At 36.3% G+C, this 17,229-nt stretch overlaps 1 long non-coding RNA gene across 1 annotated transcript in view; it reads right to left on the bottom strand.

Annotated features, from left to right (window-relative positions):
* Positions 1 to 302: 302 nt before the first annotated feature.
* LOC132529351 (uncharacterized) overlaps positions 303 to 17,229 on the bottom strand; it is a 231,407-nt gene continuing 214,480 nt past the window's right edge. The window contains exon 3 of the long non-coding RNA XR_009543426.1: positions 303 to 394. This is a non-coding gene — a long non-coding RNA (uncharacterized LOC132529351). The remainder of the gene's footprint in view (positions 395 to 17,229) is intronic.

A 17,229-nucleotide genomic window follows, 5' to 3' on the forward strand; every position in this document is an offset into this window, starting at 1 on the left:
AGAAAGAGTAACAGATAGATTGGATCTTGGGTCTGTCTGGCTCCAAACACTATGAAAGCTTTACTACCCCAAGCCATTGTACTTTGCAAGATAATAGATACTTATTTAAATGTTGAAATGAATGCTATTTCTCCAATTTTACCTGAAAATATGAAGCTTTACTTTCATAAGGTTATGGGGGTCTCTTGATGAGACAGCTTATGTTAGATCATCAATATTCTTTCCTGGCATAGCATCTGGTTCACAGTATGCACTGAATATCCTGAGTGAATAGAAGAACTGGCTCTGCTGGTAACAGAATAATCCACACTCCCCTCTCCAATCTATTGGATATAGTTGTATTTTACTTCTTCATGAAAGATGATTTTGATTTCTTCATTGTCTCCTAATGTGACTATTGAAAGAAAGATATAGACTAAAATATAGCTTAACAAGTATAGAAAGAGAATACGTGTTTGTTTGCAGAAAAACATCCCAAATGATAGACTAGACATGAAGCTTATCATCATTAAAAGACACTCGTTAGCAGATCTTTCAGGTGACCCAGAAGCAGACCTTATTAGGAAAAAAAACCCATATACTTTAGTAATCACAAGCTATTCACTCTATATTTTAGAGTATATGCCTTGGAGTCCCACAAAGCAGGCTTCCAAACCTAGTAATGTGACTCTAGGCAAATACATTAGTTTCCTGTTAAGAATGGGCCAAATTATTGCTATTTGTATGTTTGTAAGGAGGATTAGAAATAATATGACTAAGTTATTGGCAAATAAATCCTTAGTAATTGGCATTTACTATGGTGGGAAATGAAAATGTCCTCTTTGGCTTGCTGAGTGAAGAAACTGAGGGTTTTTTTTTTTTAAATATCATAAATTTTAAGTTTTTCAAACTTTTTCCGTGGATAACTGTCTGGGAATACACATAAATAATATGAGTTATGGGCTTCCCTGGTGGCGCAGTGGTTGGGAGTCCACCTGCCGATGCAGGGGATGCGGGTTCGTGCCCCGGTCCGGGAAGATCCCACATGCCGCGGAGCAGCTGGGCCCGTGAGCCGTGGCCGCTGAGCCTGCGCGTCTGGGGCCTGTGCTCCGCAACGGTAGAGGCCACAACAGTGAGAGGCCCGCGTACCACAAAAATATAATAATAATAATAATAATAATAATATGAGTTATATTTTCCAGTTTTATTAATGCTTTTTTTCTCCCACATATATCTTTCAGGGCATGTATTACTTTGAAAAACTAATAAGGATGATTTCTTGAATCTCTTTGCTTTGGAACCAGCTCTAAACAAACTTATCTGTACAGTATCAGCAATTGCACAGAGTAGAACATAGCTAATTATGGTGGTAAGGTATCATCCTGGAAACACAAATGGGGAGATTCCTGGACTGACCTTAGGCAAGTAGTATAGAATGAACTTACTCTAAATAGCCATACAGCTTGAATCGAACCAAACATTATACCTTTGCCTTTGATTTCTTTGGAATGCCACCAAGGCCCTGTTGTTGGAATACTTCTGTGGTTTCTACTAATTAACTTAGTGCTGTAACCTGACTGTTTTGTAACTGGCATTAAAATTGCAAAATCAAAACCCTGAGTGTATACATACAAATTATTCAGGTTAAAAGAAATCCAGCTGGGAAATACAGAGACTCAAATCCCCTTACTAATTTTAACTTAATATAGCTCACAATTTTGAAATAATAGGACAATCTCAAGAGTAATAATGATATACAGCAGCCAACAAGTTTAGATTAATAGCAAAAGTCTCTTTGTTCTTTGGTTTAAACTAGTTTGTAAATATATAAAGAGATTTTTGTTTTTTAAATTTCAGGTTTTTCTTCTGTGTTTCAATTCTTACAGTCTGGTTTAATCAGTGATACCAGTCATTGGGTATAATTCTATATTGTGAAACCCAGGATTGTGGCTCCACAGTATGGACCCATCCACCTTTCCCCATACTTTTAGCCATAGACACTTAGGAAAAAACACTATCACCTGATCAATTTTGGTCTGTAGGGTGAGGGTATTCAGTAAGACTCTTTCATGTTTCAGTTTCACAAGTAGTATAAAATAATTAAGAGTTATGCACCAGAATTGAATACCTGCACTCAGATGCAATTTGCTAATTTATTTATTCATTTAGCAACTATTTATGGACCAGACACTATTTTGGACACTGGGGATTAAATGGTGAAAAAACCAGAGAAGTCCCTGCCATCATATTTTTTAATATTCTAGTGGGAGGACACAGAAAAAAGCAGAAAATAAAGAACTATGAGGTAAGAGCAGACACAGTGACTGCTGTGATGTGAAGAAGGTATTGTTTGTCAAATTAGATCAATTTACTAGCTCTATCACTTTTGAAAAGTGATTGAACATGTCTAAGTAACTGTAAAAGGTAGATAATATTACAAAATTCATAGGACTGAAGTGAAACAGTACACATAAAGTGCTGAACTCAGTGGCTGATATATAGCAAGTGCTCAAAAAAAATCTAAGCTGATAGAGGGAGACTTTTGCAATGTAGTAAAGACTATCTACAAGAAACCTACAGCTATTATTAAACTTAATGGTGTGAAACTCCAGTCTTTGCCACAAATATCAGGTACAAGACAAGGATGTTCTCTCTCACCACTCCTTTTCAATGTTGTACTGGAAATCCTTGCTAATGCAATATGGCAAAAAATAAAATAAAAGGCATACAGATTGGTAAGGAAGACATAAAGCTGCCTTTGTTTGCAGGTGACATGATCATCTGTAGAAAATTCAAAAGAATTAACAAAAAACCTCCTGGAACTAATAAGCAATTATAGCAAGGTTGCAGGATACAAAGTTAATATACAAAAGTCAATTGTTTTCCCATATACTAACAACAAACAAGTGGAATTTGCAATTAAAAACATAATACCATTTACAATAGCATCCCCCAAAATGAAATACTTATGTATAGATCTAACAAAATATATACAAGATCTATATGAGGAAAACTATAAAACTGATAAATGAAATCAAAGAAAAACTAAATAAGTGGAGAGATAGTCCATGTTCATGGATAGGAAGACTCAATATTGTCAAGACATCAGTTTTTCTCAACTTGATCTATAGATTTAATAAAATTCCGATCAAAAAACTACAAAATCATTTTTTTTAGATATTGACAAACTAATTGTAAAGTTTGCATGGAGAGGTAAAAGGCCCAGAGTAGCCAACACAATATTGAAGAACAGAGGTGGAGGACTGATGCTCCCTCACTTTAAATCTATAGTAATCAAGACAGTGAGGTACTGGAAAAAGAATAGATCGCTAGATTAATGGAACAGAATAGATATTGAAGAAATAGACCAATAAATATAGTCAACTGATCTTTAACAATGGAGCAAAGACAGTCTCTTCAACAAATGGTGCTGGAACAACTGGACATCCACCTGCAAAAAATGACTCTAGACACAGACATTACATCGTTCACAAAATTAAACTCAAAATGGATCATAGACCTAAACGTAAAAGATAAAACTATAAAATTGCTAGAATATAACATAGGATAAAATCTAGATGACCTTGGATATAGTGATTTTTTTTTTTTAGATACAACACAAGACATGACATGAAAGACGTGGAAGAAATAATTGATGAGCTGGACTTCATTAAAACTAAACACTTCTGTGTGAAAGACAATACCAAGAGAATTAGAAGACAAGACAGAGACTGGGAGAAAATATTTGCAAAAGACATATCTGATAAATGACTGTTATCCAAAATATACAAATAACTCTTAAAACTCAAAAATAAGAAGATAACCTAATTCAAAAATAGCCCTGGGCTTCCCTGGTGGCGCAGTGGTTGAGAGTCCACCTGCCGATGAAGGGGACACGAGTTCGTGCCCCGGTCCGGGAGGATCCCACATGCCGCGTAGCGGCTGGGCCCGTGAGCCATGGCCGCTGAGCCTGCGCGTCTGAAGCCTGTGCTCTGCAACAGGAGAGGCCACAACAGTGAGAGGCCCATGTATGGAAAAAAAAAAAAAAAAAGCCCCAAAATAGATGACAAATAAGCATGTTAAAAGGTGTTCCACATCATATATCATCAAGGAAATGTAAATTAAAACAACAATGAAATACCACTACATACCTAGTAGAATGGCCAAACTCTGGAACACTGCCACTGCCACATACTGGTGAGGATGTGGAGCAACAGGAACTTCCATTTATTGCTGACAAGAACATGAAATGGTACAGTCACTTTGGAAGACTTTTTGGTGGTTTCTTAAAAATGAAACATACTCATACCATATGTTCCAGCAATCATGCTCCTTGGTATTTACCCAAAGGAGTTGAAAATTTATGTTCACACGAAAATCTGCATATGAATGTCTACATCAGCTTTACTGATAATTGCCAAAACTTAGAAGCAATCAAGATGTCCTTCAGCAGGTGAATGTATAAACAAACTGTGACACATCTAGACACTGGAATATTATTCAGGACTAAAAAAGAAATGAGCTATCAAGCCAGAAAAAGGCATAAAAGAACCTTAAGTATACATTACTAAGTGAAAGAGGTCAATCTGGAAAGGTTACATATTGTATGATTACAACCGTATAACATCTGGAAAAGGCAAAACTATGGTGACAGTAGAAAAGATCAGTGGTTCCTAGGGGTTTGGGGAAGGGAGACATGAATAGGTGAGCACAAGGATTTTTAGGGCAGTAAAAATATTCTGTATGGTACTATCATGATGAATACATGTCATTATATATTTGTCCAAACTCATAAATATACAAAGGCAAGAGTGAACCCTAATGTAAACTGTGGACTTTAGGTGATTGTGATGTAGGGTCATCAATTAAAACAAATATAAACTCTAGTGGGAAATGTTGATAGTGGGGGAGTCTATGCATATGTTGGGGCTGGGGGTATATGGGCAAAGTACCTTCCTCTTAATTTTATTGGAAACCCAAATCTGCTCTTAAAAAGTCTCTAAAAAGCCATGCTCTTAAAAAAGTCTCTAAAAAATTCATTATTTACATTTATTCCACAAATAAAGAAAATTATTTACTATGTCAAAACACTATTTTAGGTGTTTGAGTATGTAATAGAAAACAAAGCAAAAACAACAACAAAATACCCTGCCCATAGGGAATTTACATTTTAGTACACATGATTTTATTAGGTTGAACCATGTGATTACTATTTAATAGATTATAAGCAGTTGAATAAGGACTTGTTCAAATTGTAGTTTCTCACAACTCTGAAGTAGAGGAGTGGATACCCCATTCATATTTACAAAATATTTTAAGTTATTAATTAAAGAGTAAATCAGAGATCTGAGTGTTGAGGTATATATGAATGGCCTTTCAGTGTTTTTGAGCAGGGTCTTATCTTTATAGTACAGAACAGTATGGACTCCCACATGATAAATTTGTAATTATTTATTCAATCCATAGACACCCATATTTGAAGATCATCTAATAAAAATGTACCTTTTCTCAAAATTAATTTTGGTTTTAAAAATATGTTATGAAATAATTTCTGGACATATATGTACAATATAACATTGCAGCCAACTTAGGACAGTTTAAATGCAAAATTAACTTACATTTAAAGGAAACAAAATGATAGAAATTAAATTATCAAAAGATAAAATTTGGCTTCCTTAAAGTAAAATAGTGTTCTGGATCCAGGAGCAGTTCCTGACATCTACCAGGGTCCAGGTCTAAGGGACTGGTTTCTCGCATTCATGGCTAAGGGCATATACTCTGGAATTGTCCAGCTTTGGTTAGAATACTAGCTCTACCATTTGCTGTCTGTGTCCCAGTGGAAAGTCAGTTAGCCTTTCTGTGCCTCAGTTTCTTCACATGTAAAGTTGAGATAGTGCTAGTTTTTATGTTAAAGCTTTCTTATAAAGTTTGAACGAATTAAAGTGTTTAGAATGGTGCTTGGCACATAAATGCTATCTGTTTAACTCTTGTTATTATCATATTGTTATTCATCACAACTTTTGACTAGTGGCCCAAGTAACATTGTAAGATGCTGTAAAATGCTGAGAATAGTGCTTGACACAGAAAGTTTTATATAACTGTTGACTATTAGTATCACAGCTATTTTTTTATTGTCATTAATGGTATTACTAGTATTCTTCTCTTGGTTTGGAAAAAATTCTCTGGTGGAAAATACGGTCTCTCTGAAAGGAGCATGGCTTGATCTTGAGGGGTGGCGTATAGAAGGAAAACTTGACTACTTTGGCAGTATTAGCTAATTCTCAGAAAGCTCACCTACATAGTAAAATCACATTACATTTCAACACTTAGGAAAACTAAACCTGATTTTTTCACTTCTACAATAACCCCATGAGATATTGCAAGGAGGTATTTTCTATGGTGTGTTAACTTTTTCAATTGCCACTTTGAGAAAAATATATTATCAATTGAAGAAATACAGTACCACCTTCCATCTATGTATTCAAATTAACAGTTCATGACAAGCTCTCAAATATCTACAAATAACTAAAGGTCATAATTGTTCCTATTCTATTATTTTTTTTTAAATAAATTTATTTATTTATTTTTAATTTTTGACTGCGTTGGGTCTTCCTTGCTGCGCTCGGGCTTTCTCTAGTTGGGGCGAGTGGGGGCTTCTCTTCGTTGCAGTGCACAGGCTTCTCATTGCGGTGGCTTCTCTTGTTGCGGAGCATAGGCTCTAGGCATGTGGGCTTCAGCAGTTGTGGCATGTGGGCTCAGTAGTTGTGGCTCACGGGCTTACTTGCTCTGCAGCGTGTGGGATCTTCCCGGACCAGGGCTTGAACCCGTGTCCCCTGCATTGGCAGGCAGATTCTTAACCACTGTGCCACCAGGGAAGTCCTATTCCTATTTTGGAGATGGGCAAACTGAAGCTCAGAGAGGCTACTTGGTTTGATTGACTAGAATAATAAATTTGAGGGTGCTGAGACTAAAACCAAGATCCTTTGCTACCTAGTCTTTTATTCGTAGTGAACAACAGGTATTTAAGGAATCTTCTCTAGGGAATTTAATCTCATTTGAGAAATAGGGGTTCCCCCCACCCCGTTTTTTCTCTGCTGACTCAGCAAGGTGAAGAGGAAAAGGCACAAAAGAGGACAGTGCATTTGATAGAAATTAATTCTTTGCAGTAATGACTGTCTCAGTCCATAGACTGGGTGGTTTATAAGCAACAAAAATTTATTTCTCACAGTTCTGGAGGCTGGGAAGTCCAAGATCAAGGCCGGCATATTAGGTATATGATGACACCCCTTCCCGGATCATAGATGGTCATGTTCTCCCTGTGTCCTCACAAGGTGGAAGGAATAAGGGAGCTCTCCGGCATCTCTTTTATAAGAGAACCAATCCCATTCATGAGGGGCTGCCCTTCCACTGTCTGGATTGACATTACAATTGAATTGACAGTATTCATTCATGAAATAAATATTTATAGAGGGCCTAATGTGAGATAGACTTCTGTTTGAAAAGTTGAAACTAGATATTCCCACTGTGCCTCACACCCCACTCATTTTCAGTTCTGTGAAAGTATAAGCTGCTTTCTTCCTCAATCTTTCACAAATTCTCATCTACAAATTAATTCTATTTCTCTGTTTCCCTTTATTCCTACTCTTTCCTCTGCATGTCTGGGGTTTTTACATAGTAAATAAACTACCTTACATTCTCAAACTCTCTAGAGAGTACTCTCTTCTTTTCCAAACTTACCTGAACTTGGTTCACCTTCAGGTCTAATCTTGCTCTGTAACCACCCAGGGTGTAGATGTTCATGCAGGGATAGGCTCCGTGGGTGTAGGATCACCATTTTTCTTACCCTTCTATTACCTTTTCACGTTCTTTTTCTTTTTTTTAATTTTAAAAAAATTTTTGGTTGTGTTGGGTCTTGGTCGTGGTGCATAGGCTTCTCATTGTAGTGGCTTCTCTTTTTGCGGAGCATGGGCTCTAGGCACAAGGGCTTCAGTAGTTGTGGCTCGCGGGCTCTAGAGAGCAGGCTCAGTAGTTGTGGTGCACGGGCTTAGTTGCTCCGCGGCATGTGGGATCTTCCTAGACCAGGGATCGAAACTGTGTCCCCAACATTGGCAGGCAGATTCTTAACCACTGTGCCACCAGGGAAGTCCCTACATCTTTATTTTTAAAAATTCATCTTCATTTGGAGATTGTATCATCTGGTTCAATGCAGCATAAGCTGTATTTTTTTAATCAAAACCAGATAATTTAATAGATATAAATTGATATTAGCTCATTTTATATTTATATATATTCAGATAGACAACTACAAAGGACAGCCAATTAAATCATTTTTCATTTTAAAAAATGTATTAGAACTGAGTGTAACATATAATAGTACAGTCAGAAGACCATATCAATAAATTCATTCCAAAGACAAAATAACTCACATATTCCACAGATAAAATCACTATCTTGCAATTTTTCTGTATTCACGAAAGTTTCTTGCTTAACTAAAATGAATTTGTTTTAAAATACAGTCAGTAAATATTAAAAGATTAACAAACCCAAAGTCATATTAAGGGTCATTGGAAGAATAAATTATAGGTACTTGGACTCTTGCTATCGGATGCATGTGGCAAGTAGCAAAATAACGAGAATATCTTCTCCTAACAGTAACTTAATAACTCCTAATCATGCTGACTTCTGTTTGGTTTTCCCTCTCTGAGCACACAGTCAGCACATGGTCCTCTATACTAATGGAGAACAGCGTTAACATCCCTAATACAGAGCAGATGGCCATTCCCTTGGGAGTTTTCTTGCAGTCACAGCAGTAGCAGTTTCCAAGCATTGGAGAATGATGGAAGGAAGGGAGGGTTGGAGGGAGGGAGGGAGGAAAGGAAGGAAGGAGCTAAACACTAGCTCCAGAAAAGTAACTTAAACTTTCTTCCAGCAACTTTAATTTCTGAGCTCCAAATGCCCTTTATGATCTCTTATTTTGACTGCCTTGATTTAACACAATTTACTGAAAAATGTATTTTTGCCAAGTGGTAATAAGTGCTATGGAACATACTACTAGGGAGGATGAGAGAAGAGAAAAGCTACAGGAACTGAATAATTATCCCCAAACTATTAATTCTGTAAAATCATGGAGAACGTCTATTTTATTCATCAACATACCTTACATGGAACTTAGTGCCTAGCACATTGGCGGTGCCTAGTAGAGATTTGGTGAATGAGTGAATGAATAAGAAACAATGTCAGAAGGGACTGGGAATGTCTGGATAACTCAGACAAGGGTCAAACATTTAGTCACATGCTACTCACCAATCTGAAAGCTCTAAGAAATAGGTAACAAAGAAAGCCATTACATATTTAAATAAGGCTAAAACATGCCCTTGTCAGTGAATTGACAGCAGTGCAGCTGGCAGTCTGATATTAATGCACTTGTGGGTGAGAAGGACATTTACAGTTACTTCCTCCTTCCAGTTACATGGAAAGGTACTAGTAGATACCAAGGGCAGGGCTACTATATCCTTCAGAGGCAGTCTCCTGAATGCAGTCAGGAAGAAAAATCCATGCTATTAAGCATGTACACCAGTAAATTGTTACCACCAAATTTGTCATGCCTGCTTCCTCCTGGAGATTTTAATCCCAAAATATTTGCATTAATTTCCACAAATTGGTTCCTGATTTGACAATTTTCACAGAGGTTATTTCCCCCACCGCTGGTGAGCTGGGGAATAGCTAGGGAGGTTTAAGTTATGTGCTTTAAGACACGTGGCTCTAAGATTTTTCTATTTGTGCAGTGGAAAGGATTTGAAATTGATGGCCTTCATCCAACTTCCTACTTGTATCTCTCCTGGGTAGATTATGGATGCTATTTTTATATCCTTCCCTTCTCTGTTTCTTTTTCTTTTTTCACTGCTGCAACTTAGGATGTCCATCTTTCTCTATAACTCTTCAGGGCTTTTCTGAAGGTGTACTAAATTTACACTATAAATGGGATGCTTCTGAGAAGGCTGTAGGCTGTTATGGTGGTACACATTTAATCAGCATGTCTATCTTTTAGATCATCATTCTAAGAACTGCACTGCATGAATTATATGTTAATCTTACCTGGGATCAGAATGTTTAGAAGAGAGTTACTGTGAAGTGAAATCAAATCAGCTGTTTATTATTAGTCTTTTTATTGGTGTGTTCAGAGGAGTTGGAGTTTTGATTTTTGTTTTATATTTTTTAGAAAGAACAAATCACTTGAAGCATAAACACTAGTACTGTTATGTTTACACAGGTTATGCTTATTTTAGAACACTGCATCCAAAAAGGTATTTTGCAATGTATTGAAAAATTAAATGATTCACTATGTAATTTTTATAGTTTTAGTTTAATATTTTTTTAACTAATGCTATTTATGGTTGACCAAAGTAGGCTATACACAGACTGCATACTTACTTCACACATAACTGCAGAAGCTATATCTAATTTTATCCCTTTTTTCTTTTTTCCCTAAATAAGTATTTTAAAACATACAGTTCACATACCTGTATCTCATTTGCCCTATTTCCAAAAGCTGCCCAGCTTAGTGTCAAAGGAGAAAACCTAAATGTGAATAGTACACATAGGCTTAGGAAGTTCTCTCAGAGAAAAATCCTTAATTATAGAAGAGGAATTTCCTAAAAAAGATTTTTAGGTAGCAGATATTTAGGGAGCACTTATAAGATACCACACATTATTTTTAGTGTTTTATAAGGATTATTTCATTTAAACCGTACAACGGTACTTAGTGGTAGGTCCTTCCATTATCCTTATTCTTGAACTTGAAAATGGTACCTGGAGCCCAGATCCAGATCCTCAGTTGCTCAGACTTCTCGTCTCCAATCATGATTTCTTCCACCTTCCTTCAGCTACCCACTCCCCTGATTATACCTCTGATTTTCATCATCACAAATCACCTCTGAAAGCTCAAATTCAAGTATCCCATTTTTTTACTACAACCTCCTATTCTTCTAACCCCTCTATGCTGACTCTCCAATTTCATTTCATAATAGTCTATATTACAATAGAGGGAGTAGCATGACACTGTGCAAGGCTAATATACAAATTCACAAAGTGTTTCATATTTTCATGTTCATGAGTTGAACAATTGAATATTAGAATTGTATCAACTGTCTCCAAATTTATATATAGATTTATTGGATTTATTGCAATTATAATCAACATACCAAATACTTTTTTTTTTAGGAACTCGAAAGGAAATTCTAAAATTTGTGTGGAAATACAAAGGGCCAAAGTGTCTAAAACAACTTGAAGAAAAAGGTCAAGGTTACAGGACTTGCTCTACAAATATCATACTAATTATACATATACAGTAATTGAGAACAAGTGAAAGGACAAAGATATGAATGAAACAGAATAGAAGCTCAGAAACAGACCACACAAATATGAACATCTGATTTTTAGTAATGCTAGTTTTGTAAAACTTTGAGGTACATAGAGATCTTTGCAAAAAATATTGTTGCAAAAACTAGTTATCCATAAATAAAACACAAAATTAAATGAACCCTTATATCACCGAATACACATATGTGTGAACACACACACACACACACACACACACACACACACACACACAATTCCAGGTGAATTACAGACCTAAATGTGAAAAGCACCAAATAAAATTTCTAGAATACAGCTGGCCCTCTGTATCCACAGGATCTGCAGTTGATTGAATCTGTGGATGTGGTACCTGCATGTATGGACGGCTGAGGGTACTAAGCTATTTTATATAAGGGACTTGAGCATCTGTGGATACTGGTATCCTTGTGGGGTCCTGGAACCAATCCCCTGCCAATACCAAGGGACAACTCTCAATATATTGGTAAATATTGGTAGTCTTTCAATATAATCTTTAGGAGTTTGGGCATAGAGAGTGATTTATTAAGCAAGATACAAAAAGAATTAGGCAAAATAGAAAGACTGATAAATGGACTACATTAAAATTAAGAACTCACGTTCACCAAAGGATGTTACTTAAAGAGTAAAGGATATAAAAATAGTATCCATAATCTACCCAGAAGAAATAGAAGTAGGAAGTTGGATGGGGACTACCAATTTTAAATACGTTCCACTGTGCAACCTACAAATAGGAAAAAGTTAGATAACTTTAATCAATGTAATCAGTGAAATCTCATATTCAGAATATATTAAAAATTCTTAAAATGCAATAAGAAAAGGGCAAAATGAGGAAAAATGTGCAAAATTCTTAAAAAGCACTTCAAAAAATGCTCAATCTTACTAGTAAACATAGAAATAAATGCAAACTAAAATCACAATAAGATATAACTCACTGATGAGAAGAATGGCAAAAATTCAATAGTGTGATAATAGCAAGTGTTGACAAGCATATAGATCAACAGGGATTTTCACAGTTTGCTGGTGGAAGTGTAAACTGTTAAGATCACTCTGGAAACAATTGGCCATATTTAGTGGATCTGAAAGACAGACATAATATGACACAGCCTAATTCATGGGCACCCATAGAAATGCTTGCATGTGTTCACTAGGGTACATGTACTAGAAGATTCATAGTTCAAAGCTACAAACGACCAAAATGTCCAACATCTGTAAAATAAATTATATTCATATGATTAAGTGCTAAACAGCAGTGAAAATAAACTGCAGATGCATACAAAAACATTTATGAATCTTAAAAACATAATGTTAAGGGAAAGAAATTAATACAGTTAAGAAAAGTACTGTATGATTTCATTTATATAAAATTCAAAATCAACAAAGTTAACCTTTTCTTTCTGATATACATTTAGGTAGTAAAACTCTAAAGTAAGGAAGGGAAGTAAATACTATAAAATTCAGGATAGTTATTAATGGAGGAAGTAGGAAGGGGGATATTATCAGGAAGGTCTCTGTAGGAGACTTGTAGGGACCTGCTGTGTTCCATGTCTAGACCTTAGTGGGGGTTACAGGGTGTTTGTCCTCCATCAGTTTGTTAAACTGAGCATTTATGTTTTCTTATCTTTCTTATTAGTAAAAAATAAGATGTAATTATATTAAAACAGTTGGATAAGTAGATACCACAGTTTAATGTTTCCAGACAACTCTTTGAAGATAGGGTTGAAAGAGTCAGAAGGATGAGGGAGAGGCTCCCAATAGTGATAATATTTGAACATATTCACTAGTCAATGAAAGCAAAAAATGTAAAACTGAGCAAGGTAAAAAGAGAAAGAGGGTTGCAGCTTGGACCTAGAGAAGATGAAAGAAGCTTGGATCATTCACATTCAGGGTGCCACCCAGATTCAAATGGCATGTTCAAAAGGGTTTACTTGAAAGGGATGGAGCATCTACAGAGATGTGAACAGGATTAAAGGAACAGAAGGACTGGTGAAGCACCCAGGGACTTGTAAAGCAGGAAGTCTTTACAACCTCTTGGCCTGAGGGGGTCCGGGGTTTGGGGGATGAATGGTTTAGCCAAGTCCAAGTGAGAGCTGAAGCAGAGGAAGAGGGTTACCCATAGGAGCTAAGCAAAAGACAGGTGTAGGGGAATAAATCTCCTGGTATCTTCTTCCTCCCACTCTCTAATTTCCTTTCACTGCTTGCCATATCCCAAACCGAACTGAAAATCAGAGCGTGTGAGTGGCTGAGTGAGTTAGTCTGAAGGGGCTAGTCTCTAGTAACTCGGAGCAGGGCAGAGGAAGGCAGAGAAATCACGTACGGATCGGGAGGAGGAAATGTAGAATAACAGCACAGGAATGTTATTTGCAGAGAAAACTAAGTTCAGAAAGGACGCTTCTTAGGGAAAAAGAACTATAGAAACACATGGGTAATAATTCAGAGACAATTTTGTCACAAGGGAAAGATAGTTCAGGGAGCTCTTATCTGATGACCTTAATCTCAATAATTAAGTCAATGCAGGGTTGTCTGCTTGTAGGAAAGAAAAACAGGGGTTGATCAGACCGTTTGAGAAGATTAGAGGGAATTTGAAATTAGTTTGGTGGGAAATTTAGTAGGAAGTCAATTAGGTATGGATAAAAGAACTGCTAAGTTGCACAGAAGGCAAGTGAATTTTTCATATGATGACACTTTCTCCATTTCAGTGTTTAAGCAAATATTAATCAAAGCTGCTTATACAGAAATCAAAATAAGTTTTCTTTATTTAACTGCTTCTAAGGCAAAAAACGTGTTTTGAGGGCAGGAATTGTGTCTTATTCATACCTCTTTCCACACCTCCTTTCCTCCCTCACCGCATTACAGGCACTGAACACATGCATACTTGTGCATGCATATACTCACATAAACAATCTAACACAATATACTTGAGATTTTCCTTATCAGGATAGGTATATCTTACCTTAATCTATTGAAATTAACTTAATACAAAAATACATATATAAAGAGTGTTGGGGGCTTCCCTGGTGGCACAGTGGTTAAGAGTCCGCCTGCCCGATGCAGGGGACGCGGGTTCGTGCCCCGGTCTGGGAAGATCCCACATGCCGCGGAGCGGCTGGGCCCATGAGCCATGGCCGCTGGGCCTGCGCGTCCGGAGCCTGTGCTCTGCAATGGGAGAGGCCACAACAGTGAGAGGCCCACGTACCGCAAAAAAAAAAAAAAAAATGCTAGGTAGCATCAAAATGTCACATATCCCCATTCAGTAATCTTAGGTAAGTTATTTGACTATTCTGGGTCATGGTTTTCTCATCTAAACATTTAAGTAGTTGGGTTAAATTAGCCCTTTGTTATCTTTAATTCTAACTTAAGTGGATCCTGTGCATGATTCTTAAAGAGCACTTTTCATGTGAGCAACCATAATGGAAAAAATGTCTTTTCTGTCACAGTAGACTTATTATTATTAGAAATATTATCAACAACTACAAAACTCTACCAGACTAGACATCAAACTCTTCACAATGCAGCTTTGGCTAATCAGTTGATGTAAAATTAAGACTCAAAGCTATAGCATCATTGTGGTTTCACCAGGCTAGAGTCTTTTCTCAATATTCTCTTGAATGATTCTTAGTCTCCACACATGCAGCACATCACAAAGAACCATGGCAAGCTCAAAACTGGGTCCATTGGTCAATGTTGAGAGCTCAGAACTTTTAACATATACATTTTTTTTGTTCTATTTTTATTTTTTATCATTGTAAAATGCACATAACTTAAAATGTGCAACTCAGTGGCACTAAATACATTCAAAATGTTGTGAAACAACCATGATTATCTAGTTCCTGCACCTTTTCACTACCTCACATGGAAACTCCATGCCCATAAGCTGCTACTCCTTATTCCTCTCTCCTCCCAGTCCCTGCAAACTGCTAATCTGCTTTCTGTCTCTATGGATTTACTTATTATGGGTATTTCCCCTATATGAGATCATGTAATATGTGACCTGGTTTCTTTCACTTAGCAAGTTTTCAAGGCTTATCTATGTTACAGTAGGTATTGATACTCCAGTTCTTTTTATGCCTGAACAATATTCCTTTGTATGTATATGCCACATTTTGTTTACTTACTCATTGGTTGATGGACGTTTGGCTTGTTCCCATCCTTTGGACTATTGTGAATAATGCTGCTGTGAACACTTGTATACAAGTTTTTATTTGAACACCTGTTTTCAATTATTTGGGGTAAATTCTTAAGAGTAGAATTGTTGAGTCATATGTCTATGTTTAACTTACTAGATATTGCCAGACTGTTAATCAACAGTAGTTGCACCATTTCACTTCAGTACATGCATTTTTAAATATAATTCTCAAAACATCCCTATGAGGTGGTAAGATTATTATGCTAATAAGATGGCTGAGGGCTCGAGAGCCTAGGTAACTTACTTGCCCAAAGTCACCCCCTATAATTTGTTGGCTTCCTGACTAAACTTAGAGCTCATCAAACATTAGGTTGAGTCCATGAAAACACAGACAGGAAGAATCTCTGATTTATATGTTTTCTCCTGGGCTATGAAGACAACTTGTAGCTTTATTTTGACATCTATTTTGTTGTTGTAAACTGAATTAAACATTCCCAGTCAAATTTCCTATATCCTCTTAGTTTGAGTCACTTCCTGTTACCAAATTTGGCACAAAGTTGTGTGGATAATATAGTGCACCTATTCATTCATTCATTCATATGCAACAAACATCTTACAACCTTGCAGCATAACAGCTGAATATTCACTCTTAAACTTTAATACAGTTCCACACTCTTTGCTCTAAAATTTTTACCTAATTTGAAAAACAAGAGAGTAGTTGTGATCTGTTTCTTTGTTTAAAAGGAGAACCTAATGATTTTAGAAGGAAGGAAATATCATTGAGACTAAAATGCAGACATCAAGATGAATGTTGTCATTCTAGACACCCAAGCTTCAAAGTCACACTGTTGTATTATTAAAGATTAAAGTATCTGCAGGCCACAGTGCAGTATTCTATACGAATTTCCCCTTATAGAATTCCAGAAGTCTCTGAGTGTCACTTGTGGACACTTCCTTTATGTGTCCCCCGCTTTATATATGAACTTCAAACATCCTTAGGCACATTAAAGAATTGCCTTAGTTCAGCTGCACGTGTCACAGAACTCATGAAAATGTATCTAATCTTCTTGGGAAGAATTAAAAAATTCTCCTACTCGTTGTATAGTACATAAAGCTAGTGTGGTTATAAGAAGTTAGGGGAATATGATCACATTTATGCAAGGATTTCTAAGGCACTAAATATTCCTATGAGAAATAATATCTAGAGAATTTCTTAAAGCCTGATATTAAAGATGAATGGTTTTAGTAAAGTGAAGGGAGGTGTACAAACATTATTGCTAAAAATATATATTTAGTATTTGAATAGGCAACACATTATTTCAGCTGATTGTCTGTCCTGCAACCTATTTTAGTAGGTACTCTAAAAATAACCAGGTACTGTATTAGGCCCTCCAGACACATTGCCTTACTTCATATGTACATACATGAAATACATAATGATCATGAAATATGCATATCAATATAAATATATGTATCCATTTATTTCATGGTGATGTCTCACATAAAAGAAACAGTATTAGTATTAACAGAATATCGGCACGTTAACAACAAATGTTTTATTATGCATAAGCAAATAGATTGAAAGGTGGTCTTTCTCTAGCTATGTGTTTCACTAGGTGCTGAATTTTCATAAAGCAATGATTTATGTTTGTTTTAGATGAAAGCAAGAGCTTCTTCAATAGTTTGTTTTTTGTTTGTTTGTTTGTTTGTTTTTCTGCGGTACGCAGGCCTCT

Source organism: Lagenorhynchus albirostris, chromosome 11, assembly GCF_949774975.1.
Source record: "Lagenorhynchus albirostris chromosome 11, mLagAlb1.1, whole genome shotgun sequence".
In the NCBI taxonomy this organism is placed as follows: domain Eukaryota; kingdom Metazoa; phylum Chordata; class Mammalia; order Artiodactyla; family Delphinidae; genus Lagenorhynchus; species Lagenorhynchus albirostris.